This window comes from Stenella coeruleoalba (assembly GCF_951394435.1).
Source record: "Stenella coeruleoalba genome assembly, chromosome: 13".
Lineage (NCBI taxonomy): Eukaryota > Metazoa > Chordata > Mammalia > Artiodactyla > Delphinidae > Stenella > Stenella coeruleoalba.
In genome coordinates this window covers 40,944,569-40,964,103 of record NC_137159.1, presented here as the reverse complement: position 1 = coordinate 40,964,103, position 19,535 = coordinate 40,944,569, and the positions used below count along the sequence as shown (strand labels likewise).

At 40.9% G+C, this 19,535-nt stretch overlaps 1 long non-coding RNA gene across 6 annotated transcripts in view; it reads left to right on the top strand.

Moving 5' to 3' along the window:
* Positions 1–19,535, top strand: part of LOC307196374 — a 606,711-nt gene that overhangs the window by 557,193 nt on the left and 29,983 nt on the right. For 5 of the 6 annotated variants that reach the window (XR_013831117.1, XR_013831118.1, XR_013831120.1 and 2 more), the window contains 2 exons: positions 7,510–7,574; positions 15,257–15,423. This is a non-coding gene — a long non-coding RNA (uncharacterized lncRNA). The remainder of the gene's footprint in view (positions 1–7,509; positions 7,575–15,256; positions 15,424–19,535) is intronic. The other variant, XR_013831119.1, reaches the window with a different exon arrangement.

The window sequence follows — 19,535 nt, the reverse complement described above, 5'->3', positions numbered from 1 at the left end:
TCTTCCTCCCGACACTTCAAATGTTAGGGGTAATCCTTGCTTTGTGACTTTCTTCCAAAAAGGTGTGTCCTTCTCGCTCTTGCTTATCTCCTTCATTCTCCTTCATGTACAAAGTAAAGGTAAAACAGAGGTCAGAGGGACAAAACACTGATGAATCAGCCAGATCCTTTTGTCCTAAGGTGTCTACTTTATGATCTGCTGTGTAATTACCACTTCTGCCGCCTGTAGAGACAGTGTAATGAAATGCTTTCCTCTTTGGCATCTTCAGAGGAGAGAGTCAGCAGTATGGTCATTAAGTCCTAGAATCCCTGGATCCCTAGTCAGTCTCAGTGTCTCCTTTATCCTCTCCGCAGACTGCTTGAAATTCTCCAGCTGGTGCGTGGGTACCAGTTTTTGATTTGCCCTCAGAGAGGTCACGTGATCTGAGCAATTTCTATCACTATTTTCCCTCATCTTCCTCTGTCAACTGCCCAGTGCTCTTGTGACCCACCACCTACATCTGGTGAGACAGGAAGGTTTCCTCTCTACAAATGTTGACTTCCTTCTTGTCTGCCTTGTGTGCACTTAACACCTTCTTCAAGTTGCAATGCAAGATTTCCCTCTTCTTACAGAACACCTCCCTGATGTAGTCAGAAAAAGTTAAGTTTGGAGTCACACAGAACCGGATTTCGGTTCAATGCTTTGTTCATGACTGTGTCACCTCTCATAGGTCACTCAACCTTTCAGAGCCTCAGTCTGCCAGTAAACAGGTATGACAGCTTTCTGCATGTCTGTTGGGGTGATTCAGAGATTTAATTTCTGTAAAGCACCTGGTGTGTTTCTAGGTCATTCCTTATGTTGACTCTTCCGGTCAATGTAAGAACTTCTTCCTATATGCGTTTAGAATTTTTATAACGAACCTCAGATAACCCGGAACAACATAAAGACATCAGGCCATAAGAAAATCTGATACATTTGAGGAAGGGTTACTAGTTTTTAGTGCCCGGATTTTTGAGCATATATGCTGCAGAGGTAGACTGAAACCAAATTGGGACAGACATTTTAGATTAAATGAAGAAATTTGACCTACTGTGATTTCTTAGAATTCCTGGAGTGGTTAGGTAATCTTTCTATCTTCTTTAGATAAAATGTAATTAAACATCTTAAAACACCTCAGCTTAATGTATACACGGTGATAACATGTTACCAGGGGAAGCGTTGGGACTTCGTTGCCTACAACCATGCACCTGCTTAGTTACCAAAGCATGCTTGCCATCACATCAGAGATAGGCTCTGAATAAATTAGCTGTGTTAAACGTGGCCTTATGCTTTGGATCCAGCGAGACTCTCATATTCTTCTTTTCTTCCTACCTTTATGTTACAGTTTATTATGATTATTTTTTAAATTATACAGCAGGTTCTTATTAGTTATCTATTTTGTACATATTAGTGTATATATGTCAATCTATTATACTCTTAATCCTCATTTTCTCCCAAACTAGACAAACTGTTTCATATAGATTTTCTTCGGTGCCTGTGTTTCAAAATGAAAATTCCTACCAATTTGAGATACCAATGCTTTAGCCACATACCAAGTTGGAGTTTCTCCAGTGTGCGTGTGCTCCTTATGAAATGGAAGAAGGCGAACTGCCAATCAAAAGACTAGTTGCACGTTGCAGGCAGAGACCAGATTGGTGACAATTGCTGGCATAGTGCCCGGCACAGTGCCCTGTACACAGACATGCTCTAAAAATGCTGTTGGGTCCGGTCAAGCCTTCTGTATTCCAGCTAAGAGCCCTCCTTTGAAGACATGACATTTGTTCAACCTAGAACTGGGGGGAAGGCAGCAGTATGGACAGTCTCCAATTAGTCAGAAGATTTTAATCTACTTTGCAGAACTAATCGAATGGTTGTGCTTCCCCAGCGTTCACGTGAATTGCACCCTAGCTGGAGGTTAACAGACTAAACAATAGCAGCAGCAATTAAGTGGATGTAAATGAATGTGATAGGCTAATTCTCACAAGGAGAACATCAATGTGTCAGTGTCAATGCACTGGTGCCTGCAATGAAAGAGGAATTGACTGGGATGAAGGTAATATGTAGCAAGTTTGCTAGGTTGTATAGACTTCAACTGCACTAGTTGGGAAATTCTCTGGATGTAGGCAGGAGGAATAAACATAAGTAATGACAACAGTCCTCTTCTATATATGCTCTTGTGGGAGGGTAAGAAAGAAAATGCCATACATTCACATAAATGCATTTAAAGTATTATACCTCATGGTGTACCTTGACTATGAGATGAATTGTTGGATATGGAATTGAGTAAAGCATAAATCTACTTACAATAAGGAGAAGGACAGTTTCATGACCTGGGAGGCTGAGACTTCAAAACAGGACAGACTTCTCTGGCCTTTTTCATATTTAGAAATGGGGACTGATGGACTGTAAAAGTTTATTGCTGCAGGGTTTCAGCAGAGTCTAGAAAGACAGAAGTTGTGGAGCAATAGGGAAATTTGAGGTTTTGCTTAGGTTCTGTTGTTCAGCACTTTGATGCTTTTAGGAAATTTCCACAACTGTAGAATAGAGCTTGGGGCTTGGAGGGAATATGAAATCTGTAAAGGTCAATTCTTTTTGATTAAAGCGTCTGCAAACATTATATGAGCTGTCTGAAAGAAAAATGTATGAATGCAATGAGTATAGACTGACGCCCGTTCTCCTGCTCCTGGGTCATCCCAAAGCACTTCTAGAATCCACTGAGTGAGGCAGAGTTCTGTCCACTCTTCTGGCAGGGGATGAGCCACCATCTACCTTTCCCCATAAATCTGCAGAGGACATCCCTACGTGTACTAGCTCCTTGGTTCTTGATGGACATATCATAGATGGTCCCTCTTACTGTCATAATGCATAGCCTATCAAAAATTAAAGGATGGAAGAGAAGAGTCGATCAGATGTGTAAATGAAGGAAGTCAATCACAATACAATACATGAGATAAAAAGTCTTCTGTTGAAGACTCATTTCTCAAAAAACGACTGAGTCATTACAATAAACCAAGGGAAATGGATCAAAATTATTAGACTGGTAGAATGAGAGAATGATTGAGAGAATGGAAAACAAAACAAAACATCTGTCACCTGGAAAAAGAAAAGTGGAGAGATATATAGAGAGAGATAGATATAGATAGATATAGATATAGATAGATAGATAGATAGATAGATAGATATGGTCTTTTCAAGAGTATGTTCAGAAGATTTTTCGATAGCATGGTCTGAGAAATCAAAGTTTTGAGAGTTGGTGAAGCCCAATGAAGACCCAAATTATTTATCATTATACAAATACGTTGTATAAACAATGAGATTGAGATAAAGCTGTACATGAATGAAGTGACTTACAGTTTTGGTTCTTAACTTTTCTGTTACTTTTAAAAATTGTTGAATAGAAAACTATAAGTCCTCATTTCTGCCAGGATCAAACCTATGACTTTGTCTACTTATAGAAATAAATTTTATTGGGAAAAGTTTGAACTTGAACAATTCAATGGTAAGGAGTTAATACAAATTCAAGTTCAGGTAAATTAGTAGCATAGCTGATTTAGATCAGTCTCCCAATCCCATCTTTTTGTAGGCAAAGCCTCAAAGAAAGGTGAAAGCAATTTAATGAAAACTTACTTAGCAAATTAGGTAAGTATATTATAAATATTACAAATTAGCAATTTCTTTCCAGTAAAGAAGAGATGAAACAATGAGTAACATAAGTTAGACTATCATGCCTCAGTGATTTAAGTAGTCAGTCATTTTAGAGATATGAGATCTTTGAGGTTGTAATGCATCTGAACTGTATGTTTACTAGGACCATTCTTACAAGCAGAAAATGTGAAAACAACGAAGCATCGGTAATAAGATCCTGTAAAACAAACAGCATGCGTTTAAAAGGAAGGAAAAAATAGAGGCATAAATTTGACTCCATTGAGACAGATGACTGATTTCATCTCCAGGTGGAAGGCAATGACTTAGACATACCTGGTGTTGTGCAACAGATGTGGAATTTGAGGAAATATTGATCTATTTTGCTATTATTTACGCAGGCATATTGTCACAGAAAGAATACATTCTCTCTCTGTATAAATTAGGTAAAAATGTATTTGTATTATGGGGAAGGTGAGTTAGGAGGTGAGTTAGAACTAGAAAACTTTGTGCCTTTCTTTTTTTTTTAAGTCAAAGAAATAGCAGCCTAAATGATCAACTTGTAACTATGTTCCTGATGAAATTGTGGAAAAACAAAGAGTGTGATAGAAGGTATTTAAATAAATTGTGTTCTCTGAGTCCTGATAAGCAATAAAAAATATAGTATTAAATGTACAGCATGATAACTATAATTAAAATAAGGTATTGAACACTGTGAATACGCTACGAGAGTGGATTTCAGGTGCCCTCATCACACACACAAAAACTGGTAACTATATGAGGAGAAAATATGTTTATTAGCTTGACTGTAGTCATCAGTTCACTGTGTATATGCATATCAAATCATGATGTTGTATACCTTAAATCTACACAATTTTACTAAACAAAATCAAATAATAAAAAAGGAACATAGTATTCTCTTAATTTCTGAATTTTAGTAACATCTCCTGGGAGTCAGTAGGGACTGGAAAAGTAGTTAAAGATAGTTATCCTAATTTTATTGGAGAAGAAGGTGGTTCTCTTACCTGAACTTACACAGTCATCATGGATGGAAATCCACAGATGGAAATCAGGTTTCATAGCATCTAATTTGATTCTTACAAAATGTGTGGACACGTATCTTTTGGCAAAAATGAAGTAAAATGTCTGTCTTGCACGGTCAGTCAAACTTGCATGATCTGTTTCCATTGTGCCTGGAACTACCCCACATCCTTGATGTACATCATCCTATTTCATAGTCATAATGAGTGAGTACATTAAATATTATTATTCCCTCTTTATAAATGAGCAAACTGTTCCTCAGAGAGGGTAAGAAACTTGCTAATGCTCTCCCAGCCTCTGAGCAGCTGGGGCCAGGAGTCTAACAGGTGAACTGCCCACTAAAAGGGCGTTATAAAGTCTATAATGGTAATACGCATACATTTTGGGACAGAAATCATTGCATCGAGTAATAGTGTTATCAGAAAATTTCTGCTAATTTTAAGATCCATCAGTTCATAAATGGCTTCTTCACAAGGCTCTGGTCATTTGAAGTATTTTAGGTATTAAAGAGGACAATTTGGTCATGGCTGAAAATGGACCAGACACCTGAATATTTCCCTTTTTGGGGGCCAAATTCCAATTCCTATGTTAATACAAAGAAAAGGTAGGAAGGAAGAGAGGGAGGGAGGGAGGGAGGAAAGAAGAAAGAAAGAAAGAAGGAGAGAGAGAAAAGAAAACGAAAAAGAAAAGAAAAGACAGGGACTTAGGGTAAAATCTGTGGCCATTGTAAATGTTTGAAAACTTTCTAGATGTGGAAGGGCATTGGTGCATTTTCCTAACAATAGTATAAGATATATACAATCTATGTATATTCAAGGGAGATGAACCAGAATTGACAGCAATATGTGGCCATTAATGACAAACACTAGTCTATGCAGTCTTTGATTTGTATCAAAGGTAAAGTATTTAAACAAAGTATTAAAGATAAAATGACTAAAATGGATAATTGGCCATTTTGAAGTCCATTCATTCCAGTGGGCCTGTGCCATGTACCTACATAAAATGTTTTTTTAAGGAGCAAAATAGGCTTGCAGGATTTGTTGTGAATTCAAATTATTTAACCCCAAGTTCCATGCACGTCTTTCTAATGGGTGAATGGTAGCATGCTCTCTTTTTTTTTTTTTCAAAGATTGTCTTTGATGTATACCATTTTTAAAGTCTTTTTCTAAAATATATTTATTCGGTTGCGCCGGGTCTTAGTTGCTGCAGGCGGGTGGGCTCCTTAGTTGTGGCGTGTGAACTCTTGGTTGCAGCATGCATGTGGGATCTAGTTCCCTGACCAGGGATTAAACCCACACCCCCTGCATTGGAAGGCGAAGTCTTAACCACTGGACCGGACTGCCAGGGGAATCCCCATAAAAGTTAAGGCTTTTTTTTTTAGATTTTGGCTGCACTCCGTGGCATGTGGGATCTTAGTTCCCCAACTAGGGATCGAAGCATCCTCTCTTTATTTAGAGTTAAAATGATAACAGAGCTATGCCATGCAGAGTATGAATTCCCATGCCTGGACCAGGTGTGCTGGCCAGTGGAGAGGCAGTCAGTCTGTATGCAGCGAGTATACACCATTCCTAGTCTATTGGAGTCCGGCAGGTGACACCTTAGCCTCTTCTAGAACATATAACATTCTTTCTCAGATTCTCAGGATTCTGTGTCAGCTGCCGTGTACCAGTCACTAACTTCTCTGTGTGCGATGTGAGGTTCATGAGAAATGACAAGTTGCTTTTTTGCCTCAGTGCATAGAAGCCACGAGGCACACTTTCCCAATTGCCATTACCGTGACACTCACTTATGACGCATGGATCATATTTCAACATACGAGAAGGCATGCACAGGTTTAATATGTATATCCCAGGTACATGGCAATGTATGCATACCCATTCAGGGTGAAATCTACAGAACTGGGTTTCTACAACATTCTGTCTAGGTCCATAAACTCTATTGACGTGAACTCAGTGGAAGACGGAAGCTTTCTAAAGGAGCAACAAAATACTTCCAAGGAATATGAGTGACTTCTCAGTAGTCTTGTATGGAATGAAAAATGCAGTCACAGTGTTTAATAACTTACTAGAATAAGAGACAGTGAATACAATCATCTGCTCTTCTGAGCTGACCCCCTACCCCCATGATCTTTATTAGCTTTGTCCTGACAATCTGACCTTCTTGAGCTCTACCCAGTCCTGACGGCCACATAAAACCCACAGACAGATAGGGAACCAGTGCAGCTTTTGCAGATTGAGGATCGTGTTCAAGCTTATGAATCAGTTTTTTCTATGTGTGGACATGACAACTATGGAAAAACTGTAATTTAGGACATATTTTCTTTATCCTTTTATGTCGAATTTCACTTTAATGTGATGCAAATGACAGTAAGAAATACATTCAGTGAATGTTAAAGCCTTCCCATTAAAAATTCTGTATGCATTTTACATTCTAATTCATGTACAGTCAAAAACCCTGATAAAATCACAGTGCTGATTTGACTGCTGCACTTATCGTATTAATGAGGATACTTTATGCCTTTTGAAAATTGGGATATGGTCCATTATGTGATTGTAAATGATGTGATTGTATCACATAAATTTGTTATTCAATCCCACCCCTCCCTCCAGTCAGCTTTGTATATAAGAAGATTCATTGGTGAGCCAGAACTGAGGCTGGAAAACTGAACTGCAAATTAGACTTTTCTTTTGTCTTTATTTCCATTTATAGAAAAGAGTATGATAAACACGCAAATGTATGTGTATATAAGTATATATATATATGTATGTATTTTTTTCTTATTTTTAAAAAAATTTTCCTAAAAAACAGAGGAAAGAACATACCAAAGAAGTCGAGATGAGAAAAGGAAGCGGCCGGGCCTGAGGCTCCATGAGGTACGTAGTGCTTTCCCCTCACAGGCACGGCAGTTCCCTCTACTTCTTGGCCAATTCTGGATTGACTGTTGTGGGGAAATCTTCCCTTCTCTTTCCTTGACTTTCAACCAGTGAAAGGTTTGAGAACTGTTCTTGGCCAAGGTTTCCTGATTTTGAGTTGCATTTGCATTCCTATAAATACACGCTTCTCTTTCTATTGATTTATTTTTCTGTCTTGCTGGCCTAATTAGTCATCATTACCTCCAGGAGCACCCAGTGCGGGTGATCTGTGAACACAACTGCAGGAGTCCTTTGGCTTCCTTCTGTCCCTGGAGCTTCTGTTTCTGAATCTGAGGCATAGATGTCTACCTTGGTAAAGGTCAAAGAACTATTTTTTTCTTCTCCTGCCCATCACTAAAGACACTGACACCTAGCCTAACATCAACACTCCAAAGTCCCCGCAGAAGAAATTAGAGCCCTGACCACAGAAGTGGCTTCAGAGCTCTCAGATTAAAACAGAGAAGGGGGGCTTCCCTGGTGGCGCAGTGGTTGAGAGTCCGCCTGCCGATGCAGGGGACACGGGTTCGTGCCCCAGTCCGGGAAGATCCCACATGCCGCGGAGCGGCTGGGCCCGTGAGCCATGGCCGCTGAGCCTGCGCGTCCGGAGCCTGTGCTCTGCAACGGGAGAGGCCACAACAGTGAGAGGCCCGCGTACCGCAAAAAAAAAAAAAAAAAAAAAACAGAGAAGGGGACCCCCCCAGTCTGTGGTGGAGTAGCTCTCATAGCCTCAAATTGTCCCTTTAATGATGGTCTCTCACCTTACCTTGTGATTATCCTAGAGAAGCCCACAGATTGAGGTGCTTTCTGCTTGCCCAAGCCATGACCATTGTCAGTTGTTGCCTGTACTTCCATGTTTCTTAAACATCACCTTTGCTTTGGGATTCCTGAGGGCTTGTAGGCTGGCTCTTTCTTTTTCTTTATCCCTTCCCAAAATTATCAGCTGTTGCCTGGAACTGGAGGAAGTGGTGATGCCCTTCACAATAGTGTGGAGTCTTTAGAGTTCGGACATGCAGATGCCCAGGTTCTTGACACCCACATGGCAATCTTCCATTTCTGACTCTTGTTCTTACTCATCCTGGAACCTGACCTTTAGGCTTTATCAAGCTCTGTGTTTTCCCAGATCTCAGCTATTGTGGATGAAATTGTTTTGTTTTGTTTTTAAGGTCTGTCTCTGTCCTGCTGTAACATCAAAACTACCATGTGTTCCTTCCCCTTAACCCCATTCGAAAGGAGAGGTACCATAGAGAATGGCTGGCATAGGAGAATACAAATATCATTATAAACTTTATTTTTTAAATGTCTTATGGGAAAAGATAAGTTGCTTGACGAAGATATACCAAAAGATCACAGGGGGGCTTTCACGATGGGAGGTAGGTTTTTTACCTACTTTTGGATTCAAGGCCAATAAGAACTTTATACAGTCTTCTGGACAAAGCTTGCTACATCCTAATCTCTGCAAATCCACTCTGTTCTGCTCACCGCTCTCCTTATTAATCAGTTCTGCCGAGCTGTACCCTTCTCAGTACTGTTACACACACTGCATTTTTATGCTTCTGTTACTGAGTGGCCTTTTCTATATTTTTGCTTTGTCTTGCATTCAGTTACTCACAGCGTGGTCTATAGAATAGGATACCATCCCTGCCTACATTTAGGCAACAGCATATTGTCATCTTGCTTCATATATTTCACTTCTATCTCTTTGAGGAGGAAGCTCATTTGAGAAATCTTCACTCTGCCTTTGGGGAGGAATCATTTACCTGCTTCTACCTGGGCTGAAATTTGCTCACTCCCTTTGTTAATAAAAATTTAAAAAAAAACTTATTTACATCTCCTCAGATACTATTAGTTAGCTCAATTGCCTAATTGTTGTAGCTTTAAGAAAGACCAAGTCATTTTCTTGTTTTCAATCACTGTCAGTCTATTTTATGGGTTCCGCAATACCACATTCACAAGTCTGCCTACTTTCTTTGGGAAGATTTTTCTATTTCACTCTGATGCGCAACATTGTGTACATGGTCCAGCTCCCCTTCAGGCATAGGAAATATGGCTAAACAACTCCGCCCCACCCCCCGTCCCATAAAAGAGCAGAGAGGAAGATATTAGGCCTGGCAATATGGCTTATCACCTTGGACTCTATGCCTGAGGCTCAGGGCAGCTTAGCATACTTGGTTCTATATGAATTCACCCCGATTTTTCTTCTCTCGTCTTTTCTACTGTCTTAAGAGTTCCTTAGAATAAATTTTCCTACCTAAGATGGATCTCCCCTTTTCTCTCTTGGCAATGCTGAGTAAATCAGGGTGTAGAATATTTACGCATGCAAACCACTCTGAGAGGTATTGCTGGCGGAAGCCACGCTGTTCGTATGCTATTCTGTACCCAACTGTGGATAATAACGGAATTGATTTTACCCAAGGAAAGACAAAGGAAACTCTGGGCTGCTTTCTGCATTATTTTGTTCTCAGGTTATTCTGTTCTGAATGGTAAGATCTCTCACTGGAGTAGTGGGTCACATTTAGCTTCCTTTTTGGCAAATCCCTTGTGGGGCAACTTCCAGCACTGGTCTGTGAGGTATTACTATTCTGTGTGTGTGTGTGTGTGTGTGTGTGTGCGCGCGCGCACGCACGTGCTATCAGGCTATAACATGAGTAAGCTTGTGTTTGCAAGTCTCCATAAATAATTTTTAAAGTTATTCTATTAGGAAAATAAATTTTAAGCTGGAACTAAAACTTGGCTTTCAGATGCTCTGAAAGTTGGGTTTAAAGAAGACTGTTCTATAATAAATTGTAACATGACCACAAGTAAGTCAACCTCCATAAATTATAAGGGCAATACTGATAACAGCCAGTGTAAATTGAGTGCTTAGTACTACTCATGTATTTCCAGGTGTTTCATGCTTATTAATTCACTAGATCCTTAAGAATAACCGCTTTAGGTATGTATTATTATTATCCCTATTTTACAGCTGTGGAAACTGAGGCATAGAGAGAGGTTATTTTCCTTGTTCAAGCCATAGGTGGTAAGTGGCAGATCCAAGATTCAAACCAGGTGGCGCTGGCTTCTAAGTCTTGACTCAGATACTGTACTTTCCACCTCATGGAGAGAAAAATCTACAGTCTCTTCTATAGTGAGCATCTAGTCAGCAAGATGCTTTACAAATAACTTAAGAAAATTCTGATGAAATAATTTATAATTGTAATGATTTCTTTGTGATTCTTTCAACTATATTATCTTTTAATGTTAAAATAAAAAACAGTTATCTTGCATAACGTAGAGAATTCAAGGAAGTTAACAACATTAATGGTGGTTGCCTTTAAAAAACTCTAAATCTTGCTTATTTGTTATATGATTTCTTGCACGATTACTTTCAATTTATATCTCTGTCTCATTCCTTGCTTTCTGATGATGCTCACTGGTGCTTTTATGAAGGTGAGAAGGTACATACCCATTGAGTGTGTCTCTGGAAAGTGCAGAGAGATTCAACAGGAAGTCTCAGTTTTTGCCTGTGCTTAAAATGTGTACCACCAGATGTGTCCCAGGGCTGATCTTCACAATCAGGTGTTTTCAAAGAAAGATAGTGAAAGCTTAAGGGTCCACCCTCACACCAACTTTCTGGGCCTTGTTAACGCGAGGTCAGGTTCTTTAGCTCAGTGCCCCAGAGTTGCTATGAATGTGCTAGAGAATCCTGCATACACAAAGACAAAGAATGCATTGGATGTCCTGGAATTTTGAAAGTTCAAGGAATATTTGATTTTATATATTATCTATTACTTGCTGAAGATAGCTTGCCTCTAGGTCACACAGAATTAAGAATAGGGAATAGAATGCTCTGTTGATCTTGCACAAGTATTACCCATTGGATTGTACGAATAAGCATCAAACTGGTGGTCAGGAATTACAGATTTGTGCAAGTTAGCATAAATATCATAAAGCTTTCGGGGGCCCCCAAAGAATTCTTTATATCTGGCTCTGGTTCCAACCAAGTCTTCGCTATTGAATCAATACATCGGATCAAGAATGATTGGAGCACCAGAGTCAAACCGTCCTATCAAAATAATTATCTTTAATTAATATAATTATTGATCATGTAGTAGAAGTCACTGTCTAAATGATATAAGGCTTTTAGGATTTCATGGGAATGCTTTACAACTTAATTATGTTTCCCTGGGAGATTATAACATAATTCAATTTATTTCTCCCACGTGTTTCATCAATCATTATGTGAATAGAAGGAATATCAGAATCTCATTTCTATGTCAATTCCTGCAGAATTTACACAAGTCCTTTCAGTAGTACAGAGCTGATTAGAAGAAGACAGGGTCCCTCCCACATGGGAACGATCCCCTACATCCCTGTAGTGTTGGTGCCACATTCTGTTGTGTTTTTAGTATGTGGTGGGGACACAGCTGCAAAAAGCCTGTGATTGCTGTGTTCCAGCTTTCATAGCAAACCAAACTGAGGCCGATGTAAAGTTGCCTTCTTAGATGTGTCAGAGCTGTGTCTTTCTCTGAGCCCTGATTTCCTTATCCAAGGAGGCAAAAGTTGGCGAGGCTTCCTTCCACTTGCAAAGCTCAATGCTCTAGTCTTGCTTGCCGTTTAGCTTTCCCAGTGTCTTCAGTGGCACCTCTCAAAGTTTAAGGTACTTAGGAATCACCAGGGATCTTGTGAACATGCACATTCTGATTCAGTAGGTCTTGGTGAGACCTGGGCTCCTTCCTTTCTAACGAACTCCCAGGTGATGCTGGAGCTTCTGGTCTGTGAACCACCCTTCCAGTATCAAAGATCTAAACGACGCACAGAGGCAAGGAGGGAAAAGCTAGCTCTTCGTCCTCCTTTGGTAGCACATCCATTTGCTTCCCTCCCAGGGCTGCGATTCTCAGCTGTCTTCAGGAGAGCACTGCAACATGCCTCCTCTTTCTAGTTCCACCAAAGCAGAAATGGGGTTTCAAGAAGAGTGAGTGCGTCCATACAGAGCACAAAAATCCCTTCTCTAAGGAGGAAACCACAGAGCTTATCAGGAAAGATGTGTGCCTCTAATGTCAGCCATCCCCAGCCGGCTGAACTATGAAATAAATGAGGTGGAGTTTAATTTTAGGCTCTACAAATTCGTAATGTGTTCATCATTCCTGTTGCCATTTTGCATGGCAGGCTGAAGTTGACAGACATGTTTTGTGAGGAGAGGTGCATTTGAGTTCTGGTATAATGAAGCCCTGGCATCCTCTCCTGTCCCTCCTCTAATCTCCACTCACAGCTATGAGAGAGAGACGCCGCTCACAGTAGAGGTTTTCACAGTTGACAGTGTGTATCCCTTTTGGCTTCCTGGGGGCAGGCTCTTGGGGGGATTTTTCCAAGCGTGTTTCCCAGCAGAGGGCGCACCGCCCCAGGGCCTTGGTCCCAGAGCAGTTTCCTCCTCTGGGGTGTCATGACTAGGCTGGTGAGGCCTGCGGGAGGATCAGAAATGGGCCCTCTGGAAGAGGGGAGATGAAGAACATTTTAAGGGAGAAAATCAAATCATTTTAGATCTGAATCAGTGACTTTTGAAATCAGATGTCTACCTGGCTACCGTTAATAGGCAGCTTGTCATAATTCTCAGCTATTGCAACACAAACTTTTCTTTCTTAAAGCTTCCCTGAACCTTGCATTGTCCAGCATTTGTATTCTTCACTTTAATGAGTGCTAAATAAGAATTATGTAAAAATCTTTAATAATTCTCACTGGACAGTTAATTAAGCAGTGAGAAGTCCTTAGAACTGTTACTCTTTCTGCCTTTTACAGACAAGTGCTTCCACAGATTCCAAGGGAAGAGGTCACATTTATACATATATATATATATATATATATATATAATGATGTGTGGGTTAGTAAGTTTTCTCAGTAACAAATGACCTCCCTAATGAGCTGAAATAGTAAAATAAAAATCTACCTTTTTGTGGCCCACTTTCCCTGAACTCTACTCTTCACTTTCCTCAAACTTCTTTGCACAGGAAATGAATTCCCTGTACCTCTGGGGGGGGCGGGGGGGGGAGGTTTGAATGTGTTGATCTCAAGTTTTCCAAGTTTTCTGTTCCTCTGTAAATCATATGGGCATGACCCACCCCAGTCATTCATTACAAAATTCTTTCCTTTCTTTCTTTCTCTCTTTTTTTAAAACAGCTTCTGTTTTTCCTCATTTTTGATGGATCCTACCACAAACTTCAGCTAGAGTGAGTGCAGACGACCATAACATTACTCTCACATAGAGGGTATTTTATTAAGTCCAGCAGTTAAAAATGTACAAAGTTCCTTGTAATAATCCGTTCATTCTGTTCTCGCCTGATTCTTGGAGTAAGCCTGCACAATTATTCAAATCCCAGCTTTTAGCTGCAGCATACACCTCGCCATGGGGCTATGCCTCTGTAATCTTGCTTTGGTCTTGCATGTCAAATGGAATTAACTCCCATAAGAAATGTGTGCGAAGACAACCCAAAGTGTCTAATCCTGCTGCTGTCTTAAATTTCTGAAACTCTGAGCTGTCATCTTTTTCTATTGCTTTGTTGAAGTTCTCACTTATGCTTCAGTCCATCCAAAGTTGAAGTTTAGGAACATTTGCATTTTTATATATTTTTTCATTTATGCTCTCTCTTGGCCTTTTCACATGTTCTCTTTGTAGCAGAAGGGTTTCTTTCTTCCTTCAAATTCCAAGACTATTTTATACACAGTGGAATTTCAATGGGAGGTGAATTCACTTTTTTTTTTTTCCTGAGCGTGTACACAAGTTGAAACACAGATAACTCTAGCATGTGAAGAGTCACAAGCCAAATACAAAGAGATATAGGCAAAAGGGGTGTGTGTATGTGTGTGTCTGAGTATCGTGTGAGAGAGGAGAGAAAAAAATAATGATATCATTATGATTACTATACCTTAACCACTCAACCTAGCTAATCACAAAAACTAATTCTGTCTCGATTGAATCTCAAACTGCATCATCTCCCTCATGAATAAAATGCCTGGTGAAATGAGCGTGGTTAGGCTACTTGCATGTGGTATTCAGGCTCGTTCTTCCTTCTCTAGGGGGCATACTGTTTAAAACTACGATCCTCTTCCTCACCATATTCCTCTATTTACCATGTCCTGCAATTCCTCGCCTTGAGAAATCTGGAAAAATACTCAGTATCTGGAACACAAAGCAGGCACTTAAGTATTTGTTGAATTCCTTTGAATGAATAACAACAGTTTATTCTATTCTCTCTGAATGACGTACCCTGTTGCCTCGATTTACAAATTAAATCATTTGATCTGGATATGAGAGCTGCCCGGGCTTTTCAGAAACTTCCCTCACAGCCTGTGTGTTCAGTCTGATAATTACACGTGGTACCTATTTTTAAATCACCCGTTATTCAGCACTGTGGGTTTTTCGAGGTGTCTTGACTAAGTGAGGTGTGGAAGCTTTAGACTGTAACTTGGTATGGTGGCTATTTAATAAGTGGTAAACCGCAGCGTTCTCCATTTGAAAGTTAATTAAGGCCACTAGCTGACCGGGCTTGTGCAGAAAACATGTTCATGGTCTAGCCATGGAAACAGTCACAACAACACTCAGCTAAAAATAATGGCCTTAAGAGACATTTTTACTGATCATCCTGTATTCTTATGTTTTGTTTTTTCATAAGGGGATCGTCACATTTTGGAGAAAATACTCATAGCACCAGCTCCTTTTGAGACTTGAAAGTTTTACTTATGCGAGGCCAGTAGAAATTAAGAGGAAGAATGACATCAGGGGACAGCCACGTGACCAAACTGTGTTTGTAACGCTCTGTGCAAGAATGTCTTTTATAAGGTAATCATCTGTTGTGCTCTCTTGATCTCTTTGCCTAGTTAATAATGGCTTTTAATATGAATGCAACTACTTTGGGCACAGGATAACTCTCTAGCACCAAATAGCTTATTTTATCCAAATTGGGTTTGAGTTTGTGGAAGAGCCCTCCCTACTGACGGACAATATAATACGAATTATGTTTCTGTGGGCTCATTGTTTCTTTGTGATGAGGGTACTGTAATAAGACAATATATTTTACTGTACTTTGGCGAATAGGATTGAAAAAGCACATTAAATATAAACATCCTTTCAGCATCTGGATGGTGAAGCTAGATTATCTTATCACATATCTTAATGCTATTCTAGGATCCAGTGATATTTAGTGCAGGGGAAATAAGTGATAGCATTGGGCTGGTTGATTTCAAGTTGTTTTTAATGGAACAGTAAGAATTCTCGTTGAAATCACTCTGCGATGGACATACTGTCATCTTGGTCCATGAATCCTTCCACTTAATTTTAAAGTATCTTACTGACACTGGAGCATATTGAAACCACGTATTACAAGAATCCATCTCCTGCCTTCCCATCCATCTACACTCCAGTGGGTCTCTCTAGGCACATCTTGAGCAGAATTTTGAGCTCAGCTGACACTTCATCCTTGGCAGGACTTGGTAGAAGAAAAATGTCACAACAGGACAAATATTTTCACCCCCTTCCAAGATCTCTACCTCATATCTCGCCTATGCCATCATTTCACAAAAAGAGATCATATCACAGTTCCAGAGCCATAAAAATTCAGGTCTAGGTTTAAAACATCTTCCTGTTTATCCTGGCCATCTCTGCCTCAGAATAGTCTAGACAAAATGGACCTGGAGTTGTCATCCCTACAATTTCTCACTTATGGATCTTTTTAGCCTGAGACAAGAGAACAGACATCAGTCTCTGCCAGTGTCAGCTGAGTTTTTCAGGTGCCATGTTTCTCATTGGCTACTTTAAATGAATGCCATTGTTGCTGGTTTGTTTCTCCTTCTTCCCACTCTCCTTTCATTTTTGCTATTTGTTCTAATTTAATTTGAAATGCCCAACATCTGACTGTAATCAGGTGAAGAGGCTCTGGAGACTTCCAGCAAGAGCAGGTCTCCTGAAAAGGGTCTTTTGGACACAACAGAGTGAGTGTTTATTTATTATCTCAGGAATAACAAAAAAGGGAGAGAGCAGGACTGTGCAGCTCCAGCCCTTTCAAGCGGCAGCAACTTAGTGAAACACCCCTGTCCCTTGGGTGTGAACAGACCGCCCCTTGGCTCAGTCGTCCTGCCACGTCCCTGGCTGATGGCTCCCTGGGCCAACAAAAACAAGCATAACAAAACCCGCAGAGAAAGTGTCAACAGAATCCCTCTCTAAGAGCCTAGCTTTTTGGAAGTGGACTGGATTTGCAGTCCATACAAAGGCTCTGGGCAAGGTTTCATTGGCCGTGGCCTCATACCTACACTGTGACTTCTGTCCTCGAGGTGAGACGGGTGGCTTATGCGGCACGGGTGATTTATTTCTTCCACGTCTCCCCCTGTATCAAATGAAGATTATTGGAGAGGAATAAACACTGGACTTTGCAAAGAATCACCTGGGTTTAAATTGTAGCTGTAAAACCTGAGAAAATGATTCTCTCAAACCCTTGATTAAACCAGGGACAGCAATATTTCCCTCTCTGATTGTGGTGATCAAATGAAATACAGAGATGTGTTATCATTGAGAAAAATATCACAATGTTTTTGTTAATTAATTAATTAATTTGGGGCTGCGTTGGGTCTTTGTTGCTGCGTGTGGGATTTCTCTAGTTGCATCGAGCAGGGGTTACTCTTCGTTGCAGTGCGCAGACCTCTCATTGCGGTGGCTTCTCTTGTTGCGGAGCACGGGCTCTAGGCACACGGGCTGCAGTAGTTGTGGCACGCGCACTCGGTAGTTGTGGCTCGCGGGCTCTAGAGCGCAGGCTCGGTAATTTTGGCGCACGGGCTTAGTTGCTCCGCGGCATGCGGGATCTTCCCGGACCAGGGCTCGAACCCGTGTCCCCTCCATTGGCAGGCGGATTCTTAACCACTGCGCCACCAGGGAAGTCATATCACAATGTTTATACCAGCACAGCTTGGTGTGTGGAGCCAATGAAACCATAGATGTGAACGTGCTTGAAAAATAGGGAAACCCTATAGAAATATAAGATATTACTATCATTCATGTTATTATTAGCTTCAACATATTAGGTCATTTTTTTCTAGAAGAGAAAAGGGTGGTGATCATTATCCCCAAATTCAAGCCTGGATCTACCATCCCCACAGTTTCTTCTGCGCTCTTGCAAAGGAGGAGACAGCTCGTGTCTGTTCCCTCACTTTGCAGAAACACTGCAGAGCAGCAGCTCAGTAAGAGGTGATGGAAGGCAGCATCCCCAGGGTCCTTCATGCAGCAGATACTACAGATAAGCAATTGTCTTGGCTATTTAATGTTCATGTGTTGTGAGTTTCCAAGGAGGGTAGAGAAAAAGTCAAAAGTTCCTGATAGTCTGTGGTTCAGTTCTTGGAAGAGAGAAGCATGATGAAGTGGGAAACTGACAGCTCTAACCTATCAGACCATAACCAGTGTCCAGCTATATGATCTTTTCAGGATGTGGAGATACTAGCTTTTCTGTAGTCAGTAGCCAAATAGATTTTTGGTCGATGCAGTTGCTTCATTCTGCCACAAAATTCTAAGACTTGTGCATATAAAGAGAGATAATGAGACTCCTTAGGAAATAGAGGTAGAGCAGAGGAAGAAGGAAAAGCAGTGATAAAATCTATGGTCCAGGCATATCTGTTCTCATTATCCCTAGCGTTTAACCCAGGGGCTGGCAGGGGCTGGCTTTGTTGAGCGTTGCATGATTGGAAATAATTGTGGAAGACTGTGACCATGCCATTCTTTTCTTTTTCTTTTTTCTTTCTAAGGTGACACTTCACTCCCTTAATAACCTTGGCAGAACTTACCGCGGTAGCACAGAAAGAGTGAGCACCCAGTGCGTTGTAGTTCCAGAAGAAACTTGTCAGAATTTTCAGCACTCACCTTTAAAATGAAGTAGAGGGCCCTGGAGGTATTGACGATGTGTAGATCATGGGCAGAATACAGTGGGGCGTGTTACTGGAAGCCTGTGGAGTAACCAAACCACGGAACCTTCTTCCATCTTTAGGGAAGGAGTGGCAGTGTTCTGAGGTCCAGACAGCAACTTGAATTGCCTGTCATCCAGGGAGCTTCCCAGCTGCTTTTGTAACACACATCCACAAGCCTATTTGTGTGGGGAGCGGAGAAGCTGAAAGTAGAAGCTTCGTAAGCTCTGTGAGCCTCTGTATCCTCATCTGTAAGTTGGGCTAGAGTTTTGAGTCCCAGAATTGTGGGGAATGAATGAGATAATGCAGATTAAGCCTCACCCCGGTACCTGGCTCAGAGGAAGCACTCAACAAAAGGGAGCAATTTTTATTAGGGGGAAGTACACAACTCTCGTCTTTGGAGAGGACCTCTTCTCCCTCCCTGTCTCCTCCTTCAAGCCTTTGAGGCGTTTCTGTAGTGATTGGCTGCTAGAGCTTGACATCTGTCTGTAGAGAAATACATTTTTGTGAAAGGGCTCTGAGGGGTGGTGTGAGGCATTTACTAGTGATCTAAGGCAACATAAGTTGCCTCTGGTGTTTATTGACTGTTTGTAGCTGGAGGCACAGAAATGCACAGGCACTAAGGGTGAGTTACTGTTGGTTGCTCGTCTCTGGACCAGCAGGGACCTGGCGAGCTCTTGGAGGACAGTGTGTCTTGCATCAATCAACAGTGACCCCTCTGACTGAATATGTACAGGCATAAAGAGGCTCCTAAATTAGCCTCTGTTTTCCTTAACTGGATGGATGGAACATGAAATGCAGTCACTGGAGTGGGAGGAAATGTGTGTGTGGTGGAGGACTGAGCTGTACCCTGGAAATCCAGGCTGATCTGTGCTGCCCAAAATAAATCTGATTGTAATTTCTATGGGTCTATTAAAGTATATATATATTTAATAAGTGGCCATCATGGGAGATGAAGCAGGGAATGGAAGATGTGGGGACGGAAGAGAACGGAGAGAGGGAAAAATAACC